The sequence below is a fragment of the Rhinopithecus bieti genome, unplaced genomic scaffold, assembly GCF_001698545.2.
Source record: "Rhinopithecus bieti isolate Rb0 unplaced genomic scaffold, ASM169854v2 scaffold_41114, whole genome shotgun sequence".
NCBI lineage: Eukaryota > Metazoa > Chordata > Mammalia > Primates > Cercopithecidae > Rhinopithecus > Rhinopithecus bieti.
In genome coordinates this window covers 695,180-720,852 of record NW_016817363.1, presented here as the reverse complement: position 1 = coordinate 720,852, position 25,673 = coordinate 695,180, and the positions used below count along the sequence as shown (strand labels likewise).

General features: G+C 35.8%; 1 protein-coding gene and 1 pseudogene across 1 annotated transcript in view; one reads left to right on the top strand and one right to left on the bottom strand.

Moving 5' to 3' along the window:
- The window catches only part of ZBTB20 (zinc finger and BTB domain containing 20), an 804,541-nt gene that overhangs the window by 162,466 nt on the left and 616,402 nt on the right, over nucleotides 1–25,673 (top strand). The gene's annotated exons all lie outside the window — the stretch shown is intronic.
- Nucleotides 1–25,673, bottom strand: part of LOC108517849 (nuclease-sensitive element-binding protein 1-like) — a 182,150-nt pseudogene that overhangs the window by 133,350 nt on the left and 23,127 nt on the right.

The window sequence follows — 25,673 nt, the reverse complement described above, 5'->3', positions numbered from 1 at the left end:
CTACTATATTAACTAGTATTATGTAATGCTCTTCTTGTACTATTTCTTTTCATTCTATTTAGACTGATACTATAATGTATAGTAATATTAGCCTTCTTTTGGTTGGTGTTTGGTAAATTTTTTTTAGTACTTTTCCTTTCACATTTTCTGTATACTTATTTTTAAGGTATGTGTCCTACAAATAGCATATTATTAATGGTGATTTTTAATTCAAAGTCCAACATTGTCTTTCAATGCAACTTTTAAATTTACATTAACTGCACTTGCTAATATTGTTTTTTAAATTCTATCATCTTACTGTACTTTCTATTTTTTCTACCACTTTTATGTTTCCCATTTCTTCTCTCTTAACTTCTTTTATTAATCAACCTTTTATTTCATTTCCCCTCTTTTAACTTGCTAATTATATATTTTAATTTTCTTAGTGGTTACCCTAATGAGCTCTTCTGTAACTTACACCTTTTATCTCTTTTCGATGAAGAATTTTATTTGTCCCTCTCTCATTTTTTGTCTTATCATTGTCCTGAATTATAATTCTTCAAGTGCTCTAATTCCTAAAACATTATTTTTATTATTTTTCTATATTTGTACACATACTAACCTTGTCTGTGTACTTTATTTTGCATTTCTATATCATTGAGATGCTTTTCCTTTTACTTGAAAGATGCCTATTAGTGTTCTTTTGTAGTATGAATCTTTCAGTGAAATATTTCCGCAGTTTTGTTTTCTGAAAATATTTTATTTTGACTTTTTAAAAGAATACTTTCATTGGTTAGAGAATTCTAGGTTGGTATTTACTTTTTTGTGTACATAATGTGTTTTGCTTTATTTTTATTTTACTTTTGATTGACAAGTAATTATACATATTCATAAGGTACAATGTGATGTTCAATATATGTTTGCATTGTAGAATTAATAAATCAAGCTAATTAACATTCATCACCTCAAATACTTATGTTTTTATGGTAAGAACATTTAAAGTATACTTTCAGCAGTTTTAAAGTATATAATACACTATTATAAATTATAGTGATCATGCTGTGCAATAGATCTCTAAAACTTATTCTTCTTGTCTAGCTGAAACTTTGTGCTTTTTGAATAACATATCCCCTTTCTTCATCATCATCCAACACTCAGCCTCTAGTAGCCACCATTTTGCTCTCTGTATCTGTGGCCTTTTTGGATTTCACACTTAAGTGAGATCATGCAGTATTTGTCTTTCTGTGTCTGGCTTATTTCACATAACATATTATCTTTCAGGTCCACATATGTTGTTGTAAATGACAGGATTTCTTTATTTTCTAAGGCTGAATATTATTCTGTTGTGTGTATTTAACACATTTTCTTTATCTATTTGTGTGTTGATGCCACTTAGGTTGCTTCCGTATCTTAGATATTGTGAATAATGCTATGATGAATTTGGGAGAACAGATATCTCTTCAACATACTCATGTCAGTTCCTTAGGATATATATCCTGAAGTCAAATTACTGGATCATATGGTAATTATATTTGTAGTTTTTGAAGAGTCTTCATATTGTTTTTCATAATGGCTGTAACAAATTTGTATTCCTACCAACAATGTATGAGAGTTTAATTTTCTCCAAATTCTTGCCAACCCTTGCTATCTTTTAACTTTTTGAAGGTAGCCTAACAGGTGCGAGGTGATCTCATTGTGGTTCTGATTTGCTTTTCCTTAATGATTAGTAATGTTGAGCATTTTTTCATATATCTGTTGGCCATTTTTATGTCTTCTTCTGAGAAATGTCTATTCAGATCTTTTACTCATTTTTTAATCAGGTTATTTAGTTTTTTGTTGTTGTTTGGTTGTCTTAGGTTGATAGTTACTTTTTAAAAGCATTTTAAAGATATCATGACTTTGTTCTCTGGCTTCAGTTGTTTTTCATGAGCAATCAGTTATCCAACTTACTAATCCTTACAAAGTAATGCATTTTATTTTCTGGCTATTTTGAGATTGCCTTTTGATTATTGTTTATTTTAAATAGTTTTACAAACAGGCTTTTTTTTTTTTTTTTTTTTTTTTTTTTGGAGTTGGTTTCTTTGTGTTTATCCTGCTTGGGGTTCGTAGACATCCTTGAATTTGTGGCTTGATGCTTTTGCCAGTTTTGGAATATTCTTGGCCATTATTGCTTTGAATTTTGTTTCTGCGTATTCTCCTTACCCTTTCCTTCTGGGACTAGAGATATTTGTATGTTAAACATTTTTAACCTGTTCCTATATATCTCTACTGCTTCTTCTTTTGTTATCATCCTTATTTCTCTCTTTGTTTTATTCTGGATATTTTCTATTAACCTACTTTCAGGTTCACAAATCGGATCTTCTGTTGTGTCTAACTGGCTGTGATTGAGTTATTAATTTTGTTTTATTGTTAGTTCTAGAATAATCTTTGGGTTTTTAATATAAATCCCAGTTCTCTGATTATTCTCACTCTTTTTCCTCTACCACTGAAACCATATTTATCACTGTTTTCTTTTAAAAGACTGTATCTGATAATTCTTTAATCTGTATCATTTTGAATTTATGTTTTGTCTATTATTTTTTCTCTGTTTGGTTCTTTGATCCTAATTCCTAGCGTGTTTGATGATTTTACATATTAAAATTTAGAGTGTTTTGTATGGTATTGTATGTTTCCATGGAGATTTAATTTTCTCCTCACAGATTTTTAGAATAAAGGTAATTTACCTTAATCTAATCAGGGATTAAGACAATTTGAAGTTGGATTTCCATCTTTGTGATGGCTACTCTAGTTATGGTTTTCCCTTAGTTTTATAAATAGTCATTTAGAGGTTCAAATAAAATTCTGGGGTGCTTTTCAAGTTGTCACTAAAATCCAGTTTTTTGCTTCATTGGTATAAGACTACTGAATATTCTTTTTAATATCCTAGTATTCAGGTTGCTGTTTTCTGCTTGTTTGTCTTTTGATTTTCTCACTCCAAGAAAGAGGAACTGGAAATATTTTAGGGGTTAAAAGTGGAAAAAGAATACAGGCCTCACCTCATTGCATTTACATTTTTTTCAGGATCTCGATTCCTCATGTCTTGGCTGTGTTGACAGCTCCAAAGTGTAATTTGTGCCCTCCTCTCTTTACAAGACTTCTTAATGTTCTAATCTGGAGCTTTGTACACTATCTCGCATCCTGTTCTACTTAGAAAACAGCAACTGCCTTGAATTTGAAAAGTAGTAAACAACATAGAGCTTACTTTAATGCGTTTACTTCCTTTATGGACTACTGAGTTTTAAGTTGAAATTACTTTGGTTGGTGCCTGGTGCCTTCAAACAGTTTTTAAAATAATTTCATTTTATTCAGCTCTAATAGTTTTCTCAATGAGAGGGGTGATTTGATATAAGCTACTCTATCATAATAGAACTGGAGTTCTTCTTATGATGCTAATTTGATTGACATGATATTTGAGGGAGGGTGGTAGTTAACCACTATGTTTCTTTACAAAGTAACTTCTGCAGACATACCTCTTTTTCCATATGTATTTTATATTCCCCTCTATATGAATTTCTTACAAATATTTGAATGTATATATTATTCTTTCAGTATTTAAGTGTACAAAAAGAAGTTTATTTGCCTTATATAAATTGATTAATCTCTATTTGAATGCTTATAGTAATTTCCCTAGCTAAAACTATACTGTTCTGATATTGAGAAATCACCAAAAATAACATTATTTATAAAAGAAAGTTGGTTATCCCTGGTACAAAGGAAATTTTCTAATTTAGGTAATTACATGCATTCTGAGAATCCAAATAATAATGATAGACTAGGAGGCTATAACTAAATTATTTATTAAACTGTGACTAATGCTTAACTGTGTCATAATGGTGCTAGGTTCCTTTCACAATAGGTAAAGGAATTTATAAGGGAAAGTCAGTATCATTTAAAAACTGATTTATGTATATCTTGTGATAGTAGTGAATAACTAGGCATAGACAGTACTTTTGTACATGGGATATAAACAGTTTTCAAAGTTATTTTGATTTGTTAATTTTTTTCCTGAAATATTGTCACCTCCCTGGGTAATGTGATAAACCGTGCATAATGTAATATTTGGTTAGCAAAACAATCATCAGCAGATAAATATCAGTGTTTGTCTTAGGAGATGCAATACTGGGAACCTGGTTAAAATGAAACAGTTTTAATAAAACTTGAACAGTGTGGACCTGGATAAGCACACCTATTTGGACAACGTGGAGATTTATTTATTGTTACTAATAATCTATTATATTTTACAGTGGTGATAGTATCAAAAGTTAAACACTTTCTGAAACAACAAATGAAAAATAAAACTACCAATTTATTATTCCAGAAGCTATAGTCTTTAGGTACCTTTTGACTTACATTCACTTTGCCCTGCTCATCAGAGACATATCTTTCTTTCTGACATCTCAGTTGTTTATCACATGCCTGCTTACCAGTTGCCTGTTATGGTTGATGAAAATTTATGGTTCTAAGTGTGTTTTTACAGAATTTGGGAAAACATTGCAAATCATGAATTCTATTGATTTGAAAGGATTTTAAAAACCTGAAGTAGGAGTCTAACTCCAGTTAAATGTTATCGTCAGGTCAGTCTCTTCTTTGTACTCTAATTTTCTCTTTCACAAAATGAGACTTGTAAAACATTTGTTAGTTACTCAAAGTCATTATAAGAACCAAATGAAGAGATGTATGTGAAAATCTTTTCCCAAAGTAAAAACTGTTATGTAAATGTAGCAGATTATTATTGTTATCCCTGTCATTATTAGTGCTGATGATAGCAGATGACTTTAGCACTGCACAGATGCATAAAACAGTTTCGACGAAACTTTTCTCTAGTTTGCCAGGTGATAAATATGAGATATGCCCTCCTATCTGTAACTTACTGACATCCTTTGTATTTTTATTTTTTTTATTTTACTTCTTTTTAAAAATGACACCAAATTCACTCTATGGATTTTAGGAGATCAATTTGGTAATAGGCTTGGATTAATTCCTTCATCAGTAACAATGAGTTATAAATTCAGTGAATTTAACAAACTGGGAAAGGATTCCATCTTATTAAGAAAAGGTCCCCTAAGGTCCCTGAATGCATTTCATTCATTGTTGAGTAGAGGAGCAATAGGCTCCTTTGGAACAAACTTACTGAATAACAAAGAGGAAGTGGTTTATCCTTGAACCATTATGAAATTCAGGCAATGGATGATATTTACCCAAGGCCAATATCGTAACATAAACAGAAAATACTAACTCCTTTAAAGCAATGTGCATTATTTTAATTCATGTAATCATTAAATTAATTACTTAAAGATCACAGATCATTTATTGATGGATTTTAAAGGAAAATAAATATGCATAAGCTGAATAAGAAGATTAAGAAGATAGGTATGCATTACATCAGAATGTCCTTCAAATAGACCTGGAAAACACATTTGTCTAATTAGGGTGCATGACAGCAGTCTATGAAACTAGTTCTTTTAAGCAAATAGAGGTTTACCCCGAGAGGGTTTGGCAGACTATAGTAGGACTCAGGATACTTTCCAAAAAAAAAAAAAAATCAGAAATGAATGAATAACTCCTCCTTTCTTAGTTTATATGAATTAATCAAATTGCAATTACATTGTCACTAATGTGCATAGTGAAGAGAGTCTGAAAAGGCAATGAAATGCACTGTATTTAATGGACAGGTATCTTTAGGATATGGGACATATGGGCTTAAATTATGCACTTTCTATAAACAATTCTAGAATAGAGGGCCAAAACATACCCTTTCCTATTTTACACTGTGACCTTTGATTTGCTTGCACAGTACCTGGCAAATGGTTACTCTCAAACTGTTCAATCGCCTGTTGAAAAATGAATACACTAATGAACACACATACCTACATATACAGAAGATACTCCTTATAATGACGGTGAAACACCTATACTGAATAGTCATAGAAGAGCATATGAAACATCAGTTTTCATTTAGAAACCCAATACAACAATTAAAATAAAACCATTCCTTTTTCCTTTCCCATCTTTGGCTTTGTTCAGTGTTATGTTGGAGCCATGAAGCTGTTTTCCAGAATTTGTTTTTAGAGACTGGGTCTTGGTGTGTCACCCAGTCTGGAGTGCAGTGGCATGATAATCACTCACTATGGCCTTGAACTCCTGGGCTCATCAAGTAATCCTCCTGCCTGGGCCTCCCAAAGTGATGGTATTGTAAGAGTGAGCCACCACACCTAGTACCATAATTATTAAGACAGTATTCTTCAGATTTTTAAAAAATTATTATTATACTTTAAGTTCTTTGTTTTCTCTTCTATAGCTTCGTATTTCCCTGCTTACTTCGACTCTAAATCATTTTAACTATTTTGCTTTTTCACCTTTTTATTTTGAATGCTTCCTTCCCTCAGCTAATGGTCATACATTTTAATAAAGAAAATTTGGAAAATTCAAAATGCAAAGAAAACTTCCTATTACTACCATATTGGTTTACTTTCTGCCAGTCTTAAAATATGTATCTTTTCAAAGCCTTGAATTTTAAAAGTTATACCATATTTTATCTCTATTTTCAATTTTACTTAAAATATAAGTATTTTTCCATTGTAATAACCACAGCATTTTTGGTAAAGTAGACATACTATAGCTACTTAACCAATCCTTATGCTTGGACATTTAAATTGTTTCTACCTTTCAATTATGTTTTAAAAGACTGTGATGAGCATCTTTGTTGATAAAGCTTTTTATCATTATTATTTTGGTATTTAGATTGCTTCCTTGAGATAGATTCCTAGAACTGGAATAAAGTCATATGTAGTGGTCATGCAGGTGTCTTTCTCAGCTCTGTTTTCAAGAGGAGCTTTTGTAGAGAGCATAATTGACAGCCTACAGCTGCTATACCTGTGGATCCACCACAACATTCACACCGAAACCATCCTTCTTTGGAGCTGCTTCCACCCAGTGACTGAACGTGTCAGGAATACCAGATCCAGGACATTTCTGCCCAACACTAGATTCTTCTAATGGGTAACTCTGGTTCAGGGACTCCCTACCAACCTAGCTGAAACTTTTTTTTTTTGTATTGTTTAAGGAATAATGAGAAAAAAAAAAAGTCTGTACATATTCAATACAGATGCAACTTTTTTTCTAGAATATATTTTTTTATTATACTTTAAGTTCTGGGATATGTGTGCAGAACATGCAGGTTTGTTACATAGGTATACACGTGCCATGGTGGTTTGCCACACGCATCAACCTGTCATCTACATTAGGTATTTCTCCTAATGCTATCCCTCCCATACCCCCACCACCACCAAACAGGCCCCAGGGTGTGATGTTCCCCTCCCTGTGTCCATGTGTTCTCATTGTTCAACTCCCACTTATAAGTGAGAACATGCATTGTTTGGTTTTCTGTTCCTGTGTTAGTTCACTGAGAATGATAGTTTCCAGCTTCATCCATGTCCCTGCAAAGGAGATGAACTCATCCTTTTTATGGCTGCATAGTATTCTATGGTGTATATGTGCCACATTTTGTTTATCAAGTCTATCATTGATGGGCATTAAAGACTTAAACGTAAGACCTAAAACCATAAAAACCCTAGAAGAAAACCTAGGCAATACCATTCAGGACATAAGTATGGGCAAAGACTTCATGACTAAAACACCAAAAGCGATGGCAACAAAAGCCAAAATGACAAATGGGATCTAATTAAACTAAAGAGTTTCTGCACAGCAAAAGAAACGGTCATCAGAGTGAACAGACAACCTACAGAATGGGAAAAAATTTTGCAATCTATCCATCTGACGAAGGGCTAATATCCAGAATCTATACAGAACTTTAAACAAATTTTTTATTTTATTTAATTTTTAATTTTAATTTTAATTTTTTTTTTTTTGAGACGGAGTCTCACTCTGTGCCCAGGCTGGAGTGCAGTGGCACATTCTCGGCTCACTGCAAGCTCCGCCTCCCAGGTTCGTGCCATTCTCCTATCTATTAAAATTTATTCGTTTTACTAATTTATTCATTCATTAAAAAACTTCACTTATAATTAATAGTTATAATACTTTTTTGTGGCATTTTTGACAGTGTATTTGAATGAGGGTCTCATTCAATACTTACGTACCAGTTTTTTGAGTAAAGTATGTATGTGGAAGAAATATAATGACTGTTCATTTACTCAGGCTAAACTAAAATCATAGATGGTATTTATGATTTGCCAGCAGCAGTAGTGGTAGAATCCACCATCTCCTGACTCTCAGAAAAGACAAATAGTTTTAACATTTCTGTGATTATATTGCATATGTGTGTGTGCACATGCATGTGTGCATGCATCAGTGTGAGTGTGTATGAGTTTGTGTATGAGTTTGCAGTGTTTTTCGGATGAGAGGTAAAGCTTAAAATACCTTAAGTTGTATTTTATTAATTTCTTTTAACAATTTTGTTTTTTCTTTTGTTTTTCCTCCACTGTCGTTTTTCCACCTTTATTTCCAAGGTGTCCCTTATCATCTGATTCCTATCAGGTAGTTAAATTATGCAGGTGCCAATCTCTGTGTCCCCAAACACACATAGCTAATCAAGAATAAAGTCATTTATTGTAAATTTACCTCTAGAATGAGCCCTCCTTTCTCTGATTTTGAGGATGGATAGATGCTCATTATGATCTGGTAGACAATTATAACATGCACATTTAGAGTGTAGGTGGATAGAAGAGTACTCTGCGTTAGGTGTTAAGACTTTTATTTTACTCATTTAAAGACAAAGATTTAAATGTGCTTGTTTAAATTCAACAAGCCCTTAGAGCCATGAGGCCTTGGGGGTAAGAGGTGCTTAAAACCAAATAGCACAGGAGCTGAAGAAGTAATTATATACCAGATTGAAGATGGAGCTGAACAAAGACTGAGCTGATCTGGGAACAGGGGATGGCAAACTGAATTATGTCCCAGGTATCTACAGTCCGAGAAAGCAGACTGGAAAACATGCTGCTTCAAACATTTTACCAAAGTTTACAAAAGGCAATAATTTTCAGATGGTTTACTAATCTTATTTACCCTTCTTTTCTGCATTTTTGCTTTAACATAATTTTTTTAAAAAAGAAAATTTTAATTGGAAGGATGTTTTGAGTCAAGAATATAACACTTCATAATGTAACATGTATTCCGGATTCAAGGTGGCAGGAAATAAAAAATAATTGGAGTGGAATTTCAATGTCTTTATTTCCCTGAAGACCAGCCTTTAAGAGCTTCCTCAAGTGTGTCTCCTCTTCCTAAAGGTAACGTGGTGGGGAAGGGAGAAGGTAGGAATTACTTTGACAAGATTTTAGTTATTCTAAATCAGTGTGATTAATTTTATCTTAAAGACTTAAAATGTCCCACATTCCCTAGTTGCCAAGAACATGGTAGGGAGGAGACAAAGTATACGTTCTTTGTTTCAAAGTCTTTCGCAGAGAGTCTGGTCTTTAAGAACAAATTCTAGGACTATGTAGTAGGGCTTAGAAATTACCATGACCCAAATTGATTTTTTCATTTCTCTTAAAGTTGATGGCTCATTTTTTGATGAAAGTAGAAACCATATCTATAAAAACTAATTTTTATAGGCATATCAAATCTGACCATAAAACTGAAAGCTGTTTTACATTTCTACAAACATATTATTAAATAAGCTCACTGTGAGTATACAAGTACTATATGCATTTTGCCTATGAAAATCTTTTAAAACTGAAGAAATTTTGAAACTTTGGTGATGACAATTAACAATTATATGTTAAAAGCCAATATGGAAGCCTATTTTGTCATAACATTGTAACAAGGCAACAAGTTTTAACTGAACAATGGATTTCTGAGCTTCTAAGCAAATATATTTTGACCTGTTATTTTTCACTATATGCAAATTTAGAAGAGACTCAGTTTATCATGACCTGTATGATACCTCTTAGAATGTTAAAAAGAAAAAAAGAGGATAGAAAGAGGAAGGGCCACAGTACACATAAATCTTGCCTGCAGCTTCCATTAAAGTTACTCCGGAAAGTAACTTAAGGAAAAGAGATGATTGATTTATTTATTCAAATTTGGTGCTATTTGTTAATCCCCAAGTATGTTCTAGGCATAGATACTATGGTTAAAAAATATATAAGGCAAATACCTGATTTGGAGGAGCTTATTTTCAGTGGGAGGCAAAGGAGGAGGAAAAGGATATCAGAAAAGGAATGAGCAATTTCAGAAAACAGCAAAGTGCTGTGGCAGAGGTAAGCATAGATTTGAGGAATCGTGGGCAGCAAAGTAAAGAAGGCTTTCCTGAAGAGGTCGCAGCTAAGTTGAGATCTAAAAGATGAAGAGGACTCTGCCAGGGAAGAGTCTAGAAATGGGAAAGTTGGGAAAGGGTACATTTTAGGCAGTAGGAACAGTGCTTGGTGCAAAGACCCATAGGTGTAGGATTTCAACAGATCAATAACTCGATGAGATTCATGCATTAGGGACATAAGAAAGACAGAAAAGGCAAGTATATAAGGGGTTNCCCAAGTATGTTCTAGGCATAGATACTATGGTTAAAAAATATATAAGGCAAATACCTGATTTGGAGGAGCTTATTTTCAGTGGGAGGCAAAGGAGGAGGAAAAGGATATCAGAAAAAGGAATGAGCAATTTCAGAAAACAGCAAAGTGCTGTGGCAGAGGTAAGCATAGATTTGAGGAATCGTGGGCAGCAAAGTAAAGAAGGCTTTCCTGAAGAGGTCGCAGCTAAGTTGAGATCTAAAAGATGAAGAGGACTCTGCCAGGGAAGAGTCTAGAAATGGGAAAGTTGGGAAAGGGTACATTTTAGGCAGTAGGAACAGTGCTTGGTGCAAAGACCCATAGGTGTAGGATTTCAACAGATCAATAACTCGATGAGATTCATGCATTAGGGACATAAGAAAGACAGAAAAAGGCAAGTATATAAGGGGTTCTTGTATTCTAAGGTGGGGTGTTCCAGAGATGGAGAGGTGCCAGATTAATGCTGCATTTACCTTGACCCTTTCCTGTGCTATTAGTAGGGAAGGAAGGAAGGATGGTTATGAATGCAGTGCAAGTCAGGTAGCCAAAAAATTGATCTGATGATCTTTATTTTCTCATTGGGATAGAGAGCAGATTGCTTTGCTGATACTGAAGGGGACGGGTTAGGTGGAATAGGAGATTTAATAAAAGTGGGAAAATTTGAAATAGATGTAAAATATGCTAAAGTAAACAGATAATTAGGGAAACATGGAAGGATTATTAAGCAACATTTGGGGCCCAGCTAAGCTTAGAAGCTATAGATATGTAGTGGTTATAATCTGTGAGTGTATGTGACCCAGTTTAGCTGCTGCATTTCTAGCAATGGGGAAAGCAGATAGCTGGACTGCTCTAGGCCTGGGTTTTCACCTATGTTGATGCTCTTCCTGTTTCCTTCCACCACTCACCTCTTGTCACAGAAGACTGCTTATTGCTGATACTGTGACTGTCTGGCTGAAGGCATTTTTTGTGTGTGGCTGCTGAGCAGGTTTGGCTCACAGTGTTGGACAGGCTTTAAGTACCAAATAGTAACTGTCACTAGAAGAAGACTTAAGCAAATAACTGTTAGCAAGTTAGTGGATTACACTAGCATCCTTGCCCTTCACATAGAATAACTGTGAAGCATGTTCTATACTGTTTTCCAAAGTATCCCAGTAGGACTAAACTCATTTCCCATAGCAGTAACTTGCTTAGTAATTGCACCCTTTTTTGGCTTTGTCCCCATTTCATTTATGGCAATGTAACAAACTACCCCAAAACAAAGGGGCTTAAAACAACAAAGATATGTTATTTTTTTACCAATCTTTGGTGTGCCCAGGCTTAGATTAGTAATAGCTTGGGTCACTCATGTAGTTGCACTTGACTGGAAGCCTGCCTGTCTGGATCAGGAATGACTATGATGGCTTTACTTATGGGTTTTGGGCCTCAGTGCAATGTGTAGAATGTCTGGGGTCTGTCTGGGCCTCTCTCTTCCCATTGGTTCTCATCATTCACTAATCTATCCGGAGCTTCTTTACATGGATCTGCATCCAAGGAAAGCAAAAGAAGAGGCTGCCAGGACTCTTATAGCCTTGGCTTAGAACTAGCGTAACATCATTTCTGCTGCAGTCTATTGTTCAAAAAAGGGCGCATGGTCAGTGCAGATTCAAGAGTGCAGGAAACAAACTCTGCCTCTTGATGGGAAGAGCAGCATGCTAGAGCAAGGCTTTGAGGAACTATTGATGGTTATCTTTGCAAACATTCTATCTTATTTCCCTTTTCCACCTTACATCCTTTCTTCCTTACCAGTGTTCCACGCGGTTGTTCCCCAAATAAATTATTTGTACTAAAATTCTCATCTTAGATCTGTACTAAGAGAGCTTGGTAAGTGAGATAGGAAAACCAAGAAGTGAACTGAAAGTATTTCCAAGAGAATAGAGTGATGGCTTCTGTATGGGTTCTGTGCTGGGTGACAAAAACAATGTAAAAGGAGTTGCAAGAGAAGAAAGCTAGAGAAGCCTAGGGATTGATAATATCTATGATGTCAAATAATTAGATATGATAAGTTTGGCAGGGTGAGAAGGCTGGCAGGAAAGGAGACTATGATTCTAGGTCTGGCAGTGGCAGAATGTACCTTGGGAGACTCCAAGGAGCAGAAACCATGGATCAAAGACAAAATTGTGTTGATCAGCCTGTGGATGGGCTGCTGCTATCACCTTAGTGAAGCTCACCATTTTTGAAATAAATTCTGTGGGTTGGATATTAGGCAAATACTCCTTCAGCTTGTTGTACAGGTTACAGGTGGTTACAGGTGATCCATAACCCTAGATCTGGAGAGGAGGCGGCCATTAACACAATCAGCGCAAAGGCCCTGACAAAGTCAAGTTGCCCAGAAACAGCTTCAGCAGAATTTCCTGCCTACCAGAGCTTTATTCCTAAAAAAAATTTATACTTTAAATATCTAGGACTTCAACAAAAATAAGATGTCTGGGAATGAAGAAAAGCTTCAGAGTCAGATTGCAATCAAGTTGCGCTACCAGTTAGGTGACACATGGCATCACAAAAGGAACTTGGAATTTTCGAACCTCACTTCTTTTTTGTATTATATGGTGTTAACATCCCATTTGATTTAATTTAAATTTTTAAATTATTATTTAAGACTTTTATTAATGGATGCTTGCAGTTGGTTGACATTTTGAAAATCAAGTTGTAAACTTTTATTACAAATTAAAATGAAGTGCTTAAAATCTCAACTTGAGAACATATGAACCAATTTCAAAGCTTTTAAAGGCATGTTGAGAAAAACCAACCAAACAAACAAACAACAACAACAACAACAACTTTTGTTATTAACAAAAGACATGTCTTTAGGTAAAATAATTTTTAAAACCCCATACTTGATAGATAATGCAGGTAGTTCTGGTTATCTGATCAGTGGGCAAAAAGCAAGCACGCAAGCACTTAAGGTCTTCAGTCCCAATCTTTCCTGCATTCCTTATTGCTGTAATTTCATATTCATTTCTTCTTGTTGGATGACTAAACTGGATGATGGTGGAGATAGTAGACCAGCATTTACTCAACCTTCTGCCTTGGGCACAGAATTCTTTTTTTTTTTTTTTCTTTTTGAGACAGAGTCTCGCTCTGTCGCCCAGGCTGGAGTGCAGTGGCGCGATCTCTGTTCACTGCAAGCTCCGCCTCCCGGGTTCACGCCATTCTCCTGCCTCAGCCTCCTGAGTAGTTGGGACTACAGGCGCCCGCCACCTCGCCCGGCTAGTTTTTTTTGTTTGTTTGTTTTGTTTTTTTTTTTTTTTGTATTTTTTAGTAGAGACGGGGTTTCACCGTGTTAGCCAGGATGGTCCTGATCTCCTGACCTCGTGATCCGCCCGTCTCGGCCTCCCAAAGTGCTGGGATTACAGGCTTGAGCCACCGCGCCCGGCCGGGCACAGAATTCTTGACTGTTGGACCGGCTGCTGTTGTCTCTTTGCCATGTTGTGGTTTAGGGTTTTCTGGGCGTTTACATAGATAACTGGGGTTTTAGCAGCACCAATGTTGAGGTTGCTGCTGATACTGGGTCTCATCTTGATTTTTTTTACCCTCTTCACTGCCGTCCTCTCTAGGCTGGCTTTGGCGAGGAGGTTCCCTGAAGGATCATGGTCTATAAACCATACACATATCCTGCCTCACTGGCCTACCTTGTGCTCTTGCACCCCGGTTGATAGCACCCTCCGTTGCTGCTCCCTGCAAGGGAGGGTTAGAATATGGTGGCCGATTTCCGTAGGGTCTCCGCGTGTAGTAAGGCAGGAACCTTCGCCTGCAGCAGGGCCGTCATTGTTGGGCCGAGCCTAAGGGAGCACTCTCCCATCCCTCATTCTTTTCTCCACTCTGACTATTCTGGTAATTCTGCCGGTAATTGCTTGAGGACCACATGGATAGCGTCTATGATGGTTACGGTCAGCTGCATTATATACCGCTATGAACTGGACTCCACAGGAGCCTGTAACATTTGCTGCCTCTGCACCCTTTTCTGCTGCAACATCATCAGACTCCACAGTCTCTCCGTGTCCTACACTGCTAAGGTACTTTCTGGGGTTATTCTTCTGTATGGCATTCTGCTGTACAACTGCATCTTCCTTGGTGCCATTCCCATAGATGAAACCATTTATTTCTTACGTTGAACCATTTTACTGTTCCCCGAATCTTCCTTGCAATGATCTTATCCCCACCAGCAGGCGCCGCCTGTGAGGTCGCCCTTGCCACTGTTCCCTGCTCCCCTGCAGGTGGTGCCGGCTTGGGGTTGGCTGCCTGGGCATCTTTGCTCAGGGTTGTGGTTGCTGTAATGGTGACCTGCTGGCACAGGGTTGTGACTCCTTCTGGGGTGAGGGTAACTAGGCCGGGGGCGGTGATGGAGCTGCTCAGGGCTCTCTGGGTTCCGCTCTCTGCTCCTGCTAACGATTCAACTCAAGTTTCAATTAAATGATAAAACGTTGTCTAAGTGCCTAGCACAAAATAGGATATAACGGACTATGGTTTCCCTTTCTTCCATTCTTTTTTCTCCTTTATAAAGTAAGATTTATAAACAAGATATAAGGTACCTTGTCTTTCTGCTGTTGTAGCTTGTTTCTGAAGAAGCGCAGCACATGTTTTTCAGTGTACGGTGCCCTGGTGACCTAAAGTTCACTCCGTTTCCCTTAGCTCTTACTCACTACTTAGTAGTCACTTAGTAGTGATTGCCCAATCTTAGGAAATGTGGTGTTTTGTTTGTTGTTTGTTTATTTGTTTGTTTAAATGGAGGGCAGGATTTATTTGTGCTTGGAAGGTATTTGGCATTCATATGGATTTTGGCAAGAAACGAGCTTCATCTGAACTCTGTTGTACTCTTATTCATTTTGTTAAAACTGATATTCAAATGATTAGAGTTATATTCAAGTAAGAATAAGGGAAACTTCTACTATGTAATTTATGTTTGTAGATTTTTGTGAATCGTAAATTAAACTTGGAAGCTCTTGGCTAAAGGATGTGTCTTTTCATTTCAAAGGAAGGAGTTAAAATTCTTATTTTGTTATTAGCATGATTATAGATTAATTCATTCATATTGCCTTTTCAAAACAAAACGAAGACCAGTGATACCCAATTCCAAACATTTCACATTTAAATAAAACGATTTAGAAAGGATGCAACTCAGTTTGCACATATGAACTATGTAAGTACCCCTTTATGTGACAGAAGTTGTAAGTAGGAACTGGAATATAATTTTGTGCTTATCTTCAGGTTTAATTTAGCCTGCCAGAATCTGTAGACTGGTAGAAATTATTATATTTTGTTTTGTCATGATCATGAGATGGGAAACTAGAAGAAATTCAGAATTCCTTCATCTATGGTTATGCTCTTGGTGTGTTGTCATCTTGGAATACCCTTCTTCCCACAACAGAATACTCACTTCCTTTCTCTCCTTTCTCACCTCCCCCAGTTGCACAGAATCACCCTTGGGTCCTAGCCTTCTGCCCAGTAATTGGACCCTATTTTCCAGGTAGGCACATATTGACCTTCAACTGACTTGCTAGTTTTCTAGGTCCACCTCTCTGCTTCTGTTTTTTCAGGCTCTCTTAACCACGTAGTAGTCTTTTCTTCCCTGGATAGTACTGATGCACTGCATGCTGTGTGGTTGGCCACCTCTTGCAGTGTGATTCAAAATAGCTTAGTGCCCTGCAGGGAGTAAAACCTGAGGCACAGGACTTTCTGTGTCCCTCTGTCGTAGTACTTACCTCTTATTGCAATGCATTATATTATTTATGTATATATGCCTTTTAGCATGTATTTATTCTGGCATATTACAAACTCACTAAAGCAGATACAAAATTATTTTCTATGTGTATGTGTCGCATAGAGGACAGTACACCTGGTACCAATTAGGTGCTTAATAAATGTTTTTCTGAGTGAATGTAATTCCAGCAAGTTGGAAAGAGCATTGTATTGTTTATCCTGGTTTTTGTTTATTTCTTTGTTTCTAAGCAGAAGTTTTTATAAGAAGATAGATCTAAAGTTCTCAGAATCCTAAACAATATTGCACCATCTTTTTCTTGAAATTTACAGCACATTTCTCATTGCTTAATCCTCAAATTTGAAATTATTTTTAACATACCATTCACAAAATTATCACACTCACCTGAAGTACAGATGTAAACAAGCTTCTTATCTCTGTAGGTAAGACAGCATCAGATGTCAGTTGATGATTTGCTTGAGATTGTATGTGGGAGTCTACATTTTTAATTTTTTTGCACTTGTGTGAAAGGCATAATATATCTCTCCTGAAATATTTTCTTTGGGCCTGAGATCTGAGGAATTTGCCAAATCTATTTTTTAGAAATTGTACAAGAATCTTTCAATTATTCAAGAGCCTAGAAATAAGGTTATGTAGTTTTAGAATTTTGCATCTGGAAAGCAGAAACCATCTGTTCTAGCCTCACATTTCACATGAGTAAACTGAAGCCTAGATAGGTGAAGGGACCTGTCCAAAGTCTCATAGTTGCTTAATGGTGGAACCATACTTTTTGATAGTTAATTGAGGGTGTTTTTCACTATAACCTAATAGTGTTACATCCAGGGGTATACCAAAGGAAAAAACAGTTTAATGAAATTATTTAAAATGATAGATTTCTTGCACAGATTATATTCTTACTGAGTTTTAAATAAGATTTTTTCCTTGCTGTTTGAGGTTACCATGTCCTATAATGCATCAAGTCTGAAAATGCATTTATAAAATAGAGAGATGGACTCCACTTTTTCTATAAGGTGAATGTGCTTTAGCTTCAGGGTTTTTTTTTTAAATTTTATATTTGGGTGTGTGCTTATTTTTAATTTAGAAAATATAATTTGGTTGGAAACTTAATTATTGCCAGTTTTTGAGAGAGTTCTTCAGTCTTTGAGATGTGGTATGCATTAGTGTAAATCTTGGCATAACTGCAGACATAAATTCTTCAATTGTTTTTTCCTTCTTTGGTTCTGGGATCTGATGAAGAGTGTTGGTTTTGAAACTTTTGAGGCCAGGCATGGTGGCTCATGCCTGTTGCAAAAATCTGAGACAGGTCTCAGTCAATTTAGGAACTTTATTTTGTCAAAGTTAAGGACGCCTGCCCGTGACACAGTCTCAGGAGGTCCTGATAACATGTGCCCAAGATGGTCGGAGCATAACTTGGTTTTACACATTTTAGGCAGGCATGAGACATCAATCAACATATGTAAGATGAACATTGGTTTGGTTCGTAAAGGCAGGACAACTCGAAGCAAAAGCAGGACAACTCCAAGTGGGAGGGAGCTTCCAGGCCATTGGTAGATTAGAGACAGATTGGTTGCATTCTTGAGTTTCTGATTAGCCTTGCCAAAGAGGCAATGAGATACGCATTTATCTTAGTGAGCAGAGGGATGACTTTGAATAGAATGGGAGGCAGGTTTGCCCTAAGCAGTTCCCAGCTTGAGTTTTCCCTTTAGCTTAGTGATTTTGGACCCCAAGATTTATTTTCCTTTCACACTATAATCCCAGCACTTTGGGAGGCCAAGCAGGGAGGATTGATTGAGCCCCCAGAAGTTCAAGACCAGTCTGGGCAACATAGTGAAACCCTGTGTCTACAAAAAACAAAATAGAAAATTAGCCAGGTGTGGTGGTATATGCCTGTAGTCCCAGCTGCTCAGGAGGCTAGCGTTTGAAATTGCAGTGAGCTGCACTCCAGCCTGGGTGACAAAGCCTGGGTGACAGATTGATTGTTAGACAATACGAACTATTTACTAACATTTTTTCTACTTCTAAAACTTTTTGTTATATATAAATTTTGCTTGCATTCTTACCTATTTGATGGTACATATTTCTGTAAATGTACTTATTACCTACTTTATTGCCTCTTTATCTGCCTTTGTTCAGCCCTCTCCCAGAAGCCAGGGACATGTTTGTCGTTTTTTTGTTTGTTTGTTTGTTTGTTTTTTGTTTTTTTTTTTTTAATTCAAGTTTTATTTGTATCTCTTGGTACTTTTTTAGAGCCTTCTGTTTTCTGTTTCTTTGTAACCTTCTGTTTCTTTGTAACCTTCTGTTCTTAGGATTAATAATGATACAAGAATTTTGCTTCTTGTGTGGAGAAATAAACATCCAATCAAACAACCAGCCTGCAAATAGTAGCTATAAACTCTGAACAAAAACAAAAAATAAAAGCAAAGCATAACAAAACACAATACAGCTATTTAAAGGTTTTGGAGAATGGATGAGACTAGAGAAATAGTTCAAAATAGGTTCAAACTTTGTATTAAGCAAATGTCATGAGGTGAAGTGAGTTTCACATTTCTGAGGCTTTTTCTGAGGGCATCTCCAATTATAGTGGCAACATGGGACAGTTAAACTCCAAGAGAAAGCCCATTGCTTTCTCTGTAGTCTATAGGAACTCTGGGAAGGATCAGGGATGTCAGAGAATGAGGAAGAACATAGGAAAGTAAAGAGACAGAGATGAGAAATTGTGTGTATAAATTCTGGCTTAAGTCTTTGGCTGACCCCTGAACTACACATGCACAGGGCAGACTGAAATCAATCCAAACTGAGATCCAAAAAGCACAAATTTTTCAATATGAGATTAGCCAAATTAATGTCCCATGAAAACAACGATAGTAGCACTCTTTGGGTCAATGTGACACTATCTGGAGTATCCACAATTAACATTGATGATGTCTAAGTTAAAACCCATAATTGGCTGGGTGCGATGGCTCACGCCTGTAATCCCAGCACTTTGGGAGGCCAAGGTGGGTGGATCACGAGGTCAGGAGATCGAGATCATCCTGGCTAACATGGTGAAACCCTGTCTCTACTAAAAATACAAAAATTTAGCCGGATGTGGTGGCGGGCATCTTGAGTTCCAGCTACTCGGGAGGCTGAGGCAGGAGAATTGTGTGAACCCAGGAGGCAGAGGTTACAGTGAACCAAGATTGTGCCACTGCACTCCAGCCTGGCAACAGAGCAAGACTCCATCTTAAAACAAAACAAAAACAAACAAACAAAAAAACCCATAATTACTTCAACCCAGTAAAATGTTACCCTTTCTTAAGGATAAAGAAAATCAACAGATGGCAATCTTAAAATCACCCACATGTTGGAATCACTAGGCAAGAAAATTAAAGCAGGTATTAAAACTGCGCTTTAAGAGATGAAAGGGAATATGGTTGAAATGAACAAAAAGACAAGAAATCTCAGCAGAGAAATAAGAAATTATTAAAAGAACCAAATGGGCCAGGCACAGTGACTCACACCTGTAATCTCAGCACTTTGGGAGGCCGAGGGGGCGGATCACAAGGTCAAGAGATTGAGACCATCCTGGCTAACATGTTGAAACCCCATCTCTACTAAAAACACAAAAATTAGCCGGGTGTGGTGGCAGGCACCTGTAGTCTCAGCTACTGGGGAGGCTGAGGCAGGAGAATTGCTTGAACCCAGGAGGCAGAGGTTGCAGTGAGTCGAGACGGTGCCACTGCACTTTAGCCTGGCGACAGAACGAGACTCTGTATCAAAAAAGAAAAAAAAGGAATTTTAAAACAGAGAAATGTATTATATTAAATAAATAAATTAGTAGGATTAACAGTATAATGGAGGAGGGGTTTAATCTAAAAGGGAGTGAGAAAAAAGAGTGGATAAAAAATAAGCAGAATCTCAGAAACCAGAGGTACAATTTTATTTATTTTTTACTTAAAAATTTTTAATTGACAAAGGTTGTATATAGTGAAAGTGTGCATTGTGATTTTTTATGCATACATTTCTTAGTGATTATCACAATCAAATTAATTCACACATTCTTCACCACCCATTCTGTACATTAGATCCCTGGAACTTATTCAACTTATAACTGAAAGGTTGCACCCTTGAATCAATGTCTCCTTATTTTCTCCACCACCATCCCCTGGCAGTCATCACTCTTTCTGTTGCAATGAGATTCACCTTTGTATATGATTTTATATAAGCGAGATCACAGACTATCTGCCTTTTTATATCTTGCTTATTTTACTTAGTATAATGTCTTACAGGTTAATCCATGTTGTTGAAAATGACAGGTTTGTTTGTTTTTTTATGGCAGAATAATATTTCATTATGTATATGTACCACATTTTCTTTATTCATTTATCCAATTTACCCATTGATGGATACTTAGGTAGTTTCCATCTTTTGGATATTATAAATAATGCTGCAATAAGTATGAGGGTACAGATATCTCTTAAAGATACTGATTTCATTTCCTTTGGATATAAACCCAGAAGTGGGCTTGCTGGATCATATGATTATTCTATTTTGAATTTTTTTAGGAAACTCCATACTATTCTCCATAATGGCAAAACCAATTTACATTCCCACCTACAATGGACAAGTGTTTTCTTTTCTCCACATTCTTTCAGATATTTATCTCTTAGCCCTTCTGACACGCATGATGTGATATCTCACTGTAGTTTTGATGTGCATTTCCCTGATGATTATTGATGTTGAGCACTTTTTAATATACTTCTTGACCATTTGTTTGTATGCCTTCTTTGGAAAAATGTCTGTTCAGGCCTTTTTCCCATTTTTAAATTGAGTTATTGTTACTATTTTTTTGCCATTGAGTTGTGTGAGTTCTACATACATTTTGAATATCAACCCTTCATCAGATATATAGTTGCAAATATTTTCTCCCATTCAGTAGGTTGCCTTCTCAGTTTTTGTTTCCTTTGCTGTGCAAAAGGTTTTTAGTTTGTTGTAGTTAACTACTTTTTTAATTTTTGCTTTTGTTACCTGTGCTTTTCGTGTCAATATCCAAAACCTCTTTGCCAAAACCAATGTCAAGAAGCTTTGTTTTACAGTTTTGGATCTTACATTTAAATCTTTAATTCATTTTGAGTTAATTTTTGTGTACAGTGCAAGACAAGGATCCAGTTTTATTCTTTTGTATTTGAGTATCCAGTTTCCCAAAAACCACTTATTGAAGAGAATTTCCTTTCCTTATGGTGTATAGTTGGAGCCCTTGCCAAAGATTAGTTAACCGTAGATGTGTGCATTTATTTCTGGGCTTTCTGTTCTATTCCATTGACCTAGGTGTCTGTTTTTATGCCAGTACCAAACTATTTTGATTACTATAGTTCATAAGACAAATTGAAATCACGGAGTGTGATACCTCCCGCTTTGTTCCTTTTCAAGATTGCTACGTCTATCTGTGATCTCCTGTGGCTACCAAATTTCAGAATTTTATCTATTTCTGTAAAAAATAGCATTTTAATATTGATAGATTGCACTGAATCTGAAAATGCTTTAGGTAGCGTGGGCATTTTAAAACAGCAGTTCTTTCAGTTCACGAACATGCAATATTTTTACACTTGTTTTTGTCTTCAGTTTCTTTCATCAGTGTCTTAGAGTTTTCGGTGTATAAATCTTTCATCAACTTGGTTAAATTTATTTCTTAGTATTTTATTCTATTTGATACTATTGTAAGTGGAATTGTTTTATAATTTGGATATCTGACCCCACAAACCTCATGTTGAAATTTGATCCCAGTGTTAGCGGTCAGGCCTAATGGGAGGTGTTTGATCGTGGGAGTAGTTTCCTCATAAGTGATTTGGTGTCCTCCTTGATGTATTGAGTGATTTCTTGCTCTGTTGGTTCCCATGAGAGCTGATTGTTAAAAAGAGCCTGTCAGCTCCCTCTTCTTTCTCTCTTGCCTTGTAATCTCTACACACTGGCTTCACTTTACCTTCTGCCGTGAGTGGAAGCAGCCTGAGCTCTCACCAGGAGCTGGTGCCATGCTTCTTGTACAGCCAGAAAAGCTATGAGCCAAATAAATTTTTTCTCTTTATAAATTACCTAGCCTTAGGTATTCTTTTATAGCAATGCCCACAGACTAAGATGGATAGTTTTCTTAATTTCTTAGAGAGTTCTTTGTTAATACATGGAACTGCAACTGGTTTTGAATGTTTACATTCTATCCTGAAACTATTGGGTTCATATATCAGTTTTAAAAGTTTTTTTTTTTTTTTTTTTTTTTTTTTTTCTGGGGTTTTGGGGTTTTTTTACTTTTAATTTTTTTTTTTCCTGGAGTCTTTAGGGTTTTCTACATATAAGATTATGTCATCTATAAACAGAGACAATTTAACTTCTTCCTTTCCCATTTTTTTCTTGCCTAATTGCTCTGGCTNTAAATTACCTAGCCTTAGGTATTCTTTTATAGCAATGCCCACAGACTAAGATGGATAGTTTTCTTAATTTCTTAGAGAGTTCTTTGTTAATACATGGAACTGCAACTGGTTTTGAATGTTTACATTCTATCCTGAAACTATTGGGTTCATATATCAGTTTTAAAAGTTTTTTTTTTTTTTTTTTTTCCTGGAGTCTTTAGGGTTTTCTACATATAAGATTATGTCATCTATAAACAGAGACAATTTAACTTCTTCCTTTCCCATTTTTTTCTTGCCTAATTGCTCTGGCTAAGAGTTCCAATACTATGTTTAATAGAAATAGTGAGAGTGAGTACGCTTTCTCATTCCCAATCTTAGAGGAAATGCTTTCAGCTTTTCAGCACTGAGTATGATGTTATCTATGGGATTGTCATATATGATCTTTATTATGTTGAGGTACGTTCCTTCTGTACCAAATTTGTTGAGGCTTTTTATCAAGAAAGCATTGATTTTGTCAAGCGCTTTTTCCACACTGTTGAGATGATCGTCATATGATTTTTATCCTTCGTTTTGTTAATATGATGTATCACATTTATTGATTTGTATATGTTGAATCATCTTTGCATCCCAGGGATAAATCCCACCTGATCATGGTGTATGATCCTTTTAATGTGCTATTGAATTTGATTTGGTGGTATTTTGTTGAAGACTTTTGTATCTATATTCATCTGAGATATTGCTCTGTAATTTTCTTGTAGCACTCTTATCCAGCTTTGGTATGAGGGCAATGCTGGCCTTGACATGAGTTAGAGAGCGTGTCATTCTTGTAAACATTTTGGAACTGTTTGAGAGGGATGGGCATTAATTTTTTAAAGCTTGGTAGAATCTGTTCATCAAGACATCTAGTTCTTTTGCCAGGCACAGTGGCTCACGCCTGTAAGCCCAGCAATCTGGGAGGCCTAGATAAGGAGATCACTTGAATTCTGGAGGTCAAGACCAGCCTGGCCAACACAGTGAAACCCCATCTCTACTAAAAATACAAAAACTAACTGGGTGTAGTGGTGAGTGCCTGTAATCCCAGCTACTTGGGAAGCTGAGGCAGGAGAATCACTTGAACTCAGGAGATGGAGGTTGCCATGAGCCAAGGACACTATGGCACTGCAGCCTGGGTGACAGAGCAATACTTTGTCTCCAAAAATAAGACATTTAATCCTGGGCTTTTCTTTGATGGGAGCAGATTTTATTACTGATTCAATCTCCTTACTTGCTATTGATCTATTCAGAATTTTATTTTTTATGATGCAGTCTTGGCATCTTGTATGTTTCTAGGAACTTATTTTTTTACTAAGCTATCTAATCTGTTGGAATATAATTGTTCAATATAGTCTTTTTATAATTCCATGTGTTTCTGTTCTATCATTTTAATGTGTCCATTTTCCATTATAAAATTTTAAATTTGAGTCTTCTTTCTTTTTTTTCTTGGGTAATCTAGCTAAAGATTTATCTATCTTCAAAAAAATGAACTCTTAGGTTTACTGATCTTTTCTATTATTTTTCTATTTTCTATTTCATTTATTTCTGGTCTAATTTTTAATATAGCCTTATTGCTGATGACTTTGTGCACTTAATTTGTTCTTTTTTTAATTTTTGAGGTGAGAAGTTAAGTTGTTTGAAATTTTTCTTCTTTTATTAACGTAGGTATTCATTGTTATGTACTTCCCTCTTATTGTGTGCCCATTTTCATTTGTTTAAAGAAATTCAAGATTTTGGTTTTGATTTCTTCTTTTACACATTGGCTATTAAGGAGTGTATTATTTAATTGCCACATATTTGTGATTTTTTTCACTTTTATTTTTTCATTTTTAATTTCTTCTTTTATTGATATCTAATTTTATATTGTAGTCCGAAAAGATACTTGAGATAATTTTAGTTTTTTCTAAATTTGTTAAGATTTGTTCTGTGGCCCAACATCTGATCTATTTGGAGACTGTTCCATGTGCACTTGAGAAAAATGTATATTCTACTGCTGTTAGATGGAATGTTCTATATATGTCTGTTAGGTCTATTTGGTCTGTACTACTTTTAAAGACCACTGTTTCCCTAGTGATTTGCTGTCTATATGATCTATCCATTTTTGAAAGTGGGATATTGAAGTCTTTTAATATTATTGTACTGCTGTCTATTTTTCCCTTCTGTTCTGTTAACATTTAATTTATATATTTAGATTCTCTAATGTTGAGTGCATGTATTATGTGCAATTTTTTATATCCTCTTAATGAATTGACCACTTTATTATCATTTAATGACCTTCTTCATGTCTTCTGATAGATTTTGACGGAGTCTATTTTGTCTGATGTAACTATAGCCACTCTTGTTCTCTTTTGGTTATCATTTGAATGGATTATCTTTTCTCATGTCTTCACTTTTTGGGTATGTATCCTTTTGGCTAAAGTGAGCCTCTTATAGACAGCATATTGTTGGATTTTACATATTTTTTTTCTGTTGAACCAGTCTTTGTATTTTGATTGGAGAATTTAATCCATTAACATTTAAAATAATTACTGACAAATACTGACTGTTTTGTAGTTTTTTTTTTTTTTTGTTTTTTTTTTTTTTTTTTTTTTTTTTTGAGATGGAGTCTTACTCTGTTACCCAGGCTGGAGTGCAATGGCACGATCTTGGCTCACTGCAACCTCCACCTTCCGAGTTCAAGCAATTCTCCTGCCTCAGCCTCCCAAGTAGCTGGGATTATAGGCGCCTGCCACCACGCCCGGCTAATTTTGTATTTTTAGTAGAGATGGGATTTCACCATCTTGGCCAGGATGATCTCGAACTCTTGACCTCATATTGCACTCACCTCGGCCTCCCAAAGTGCTGGGATTACAGGCGTGCACCACCATGCCTGGCCTGTTTTGTAGTTCTTTTGTTTCTTTCTTCCAATCTTGCTGTCTTCTTTTGTATTTTATTGAATTTTTGCTTTGATTCATGTTTTTTGTGTCTACTAGAAGTTTTTTCCTTGTG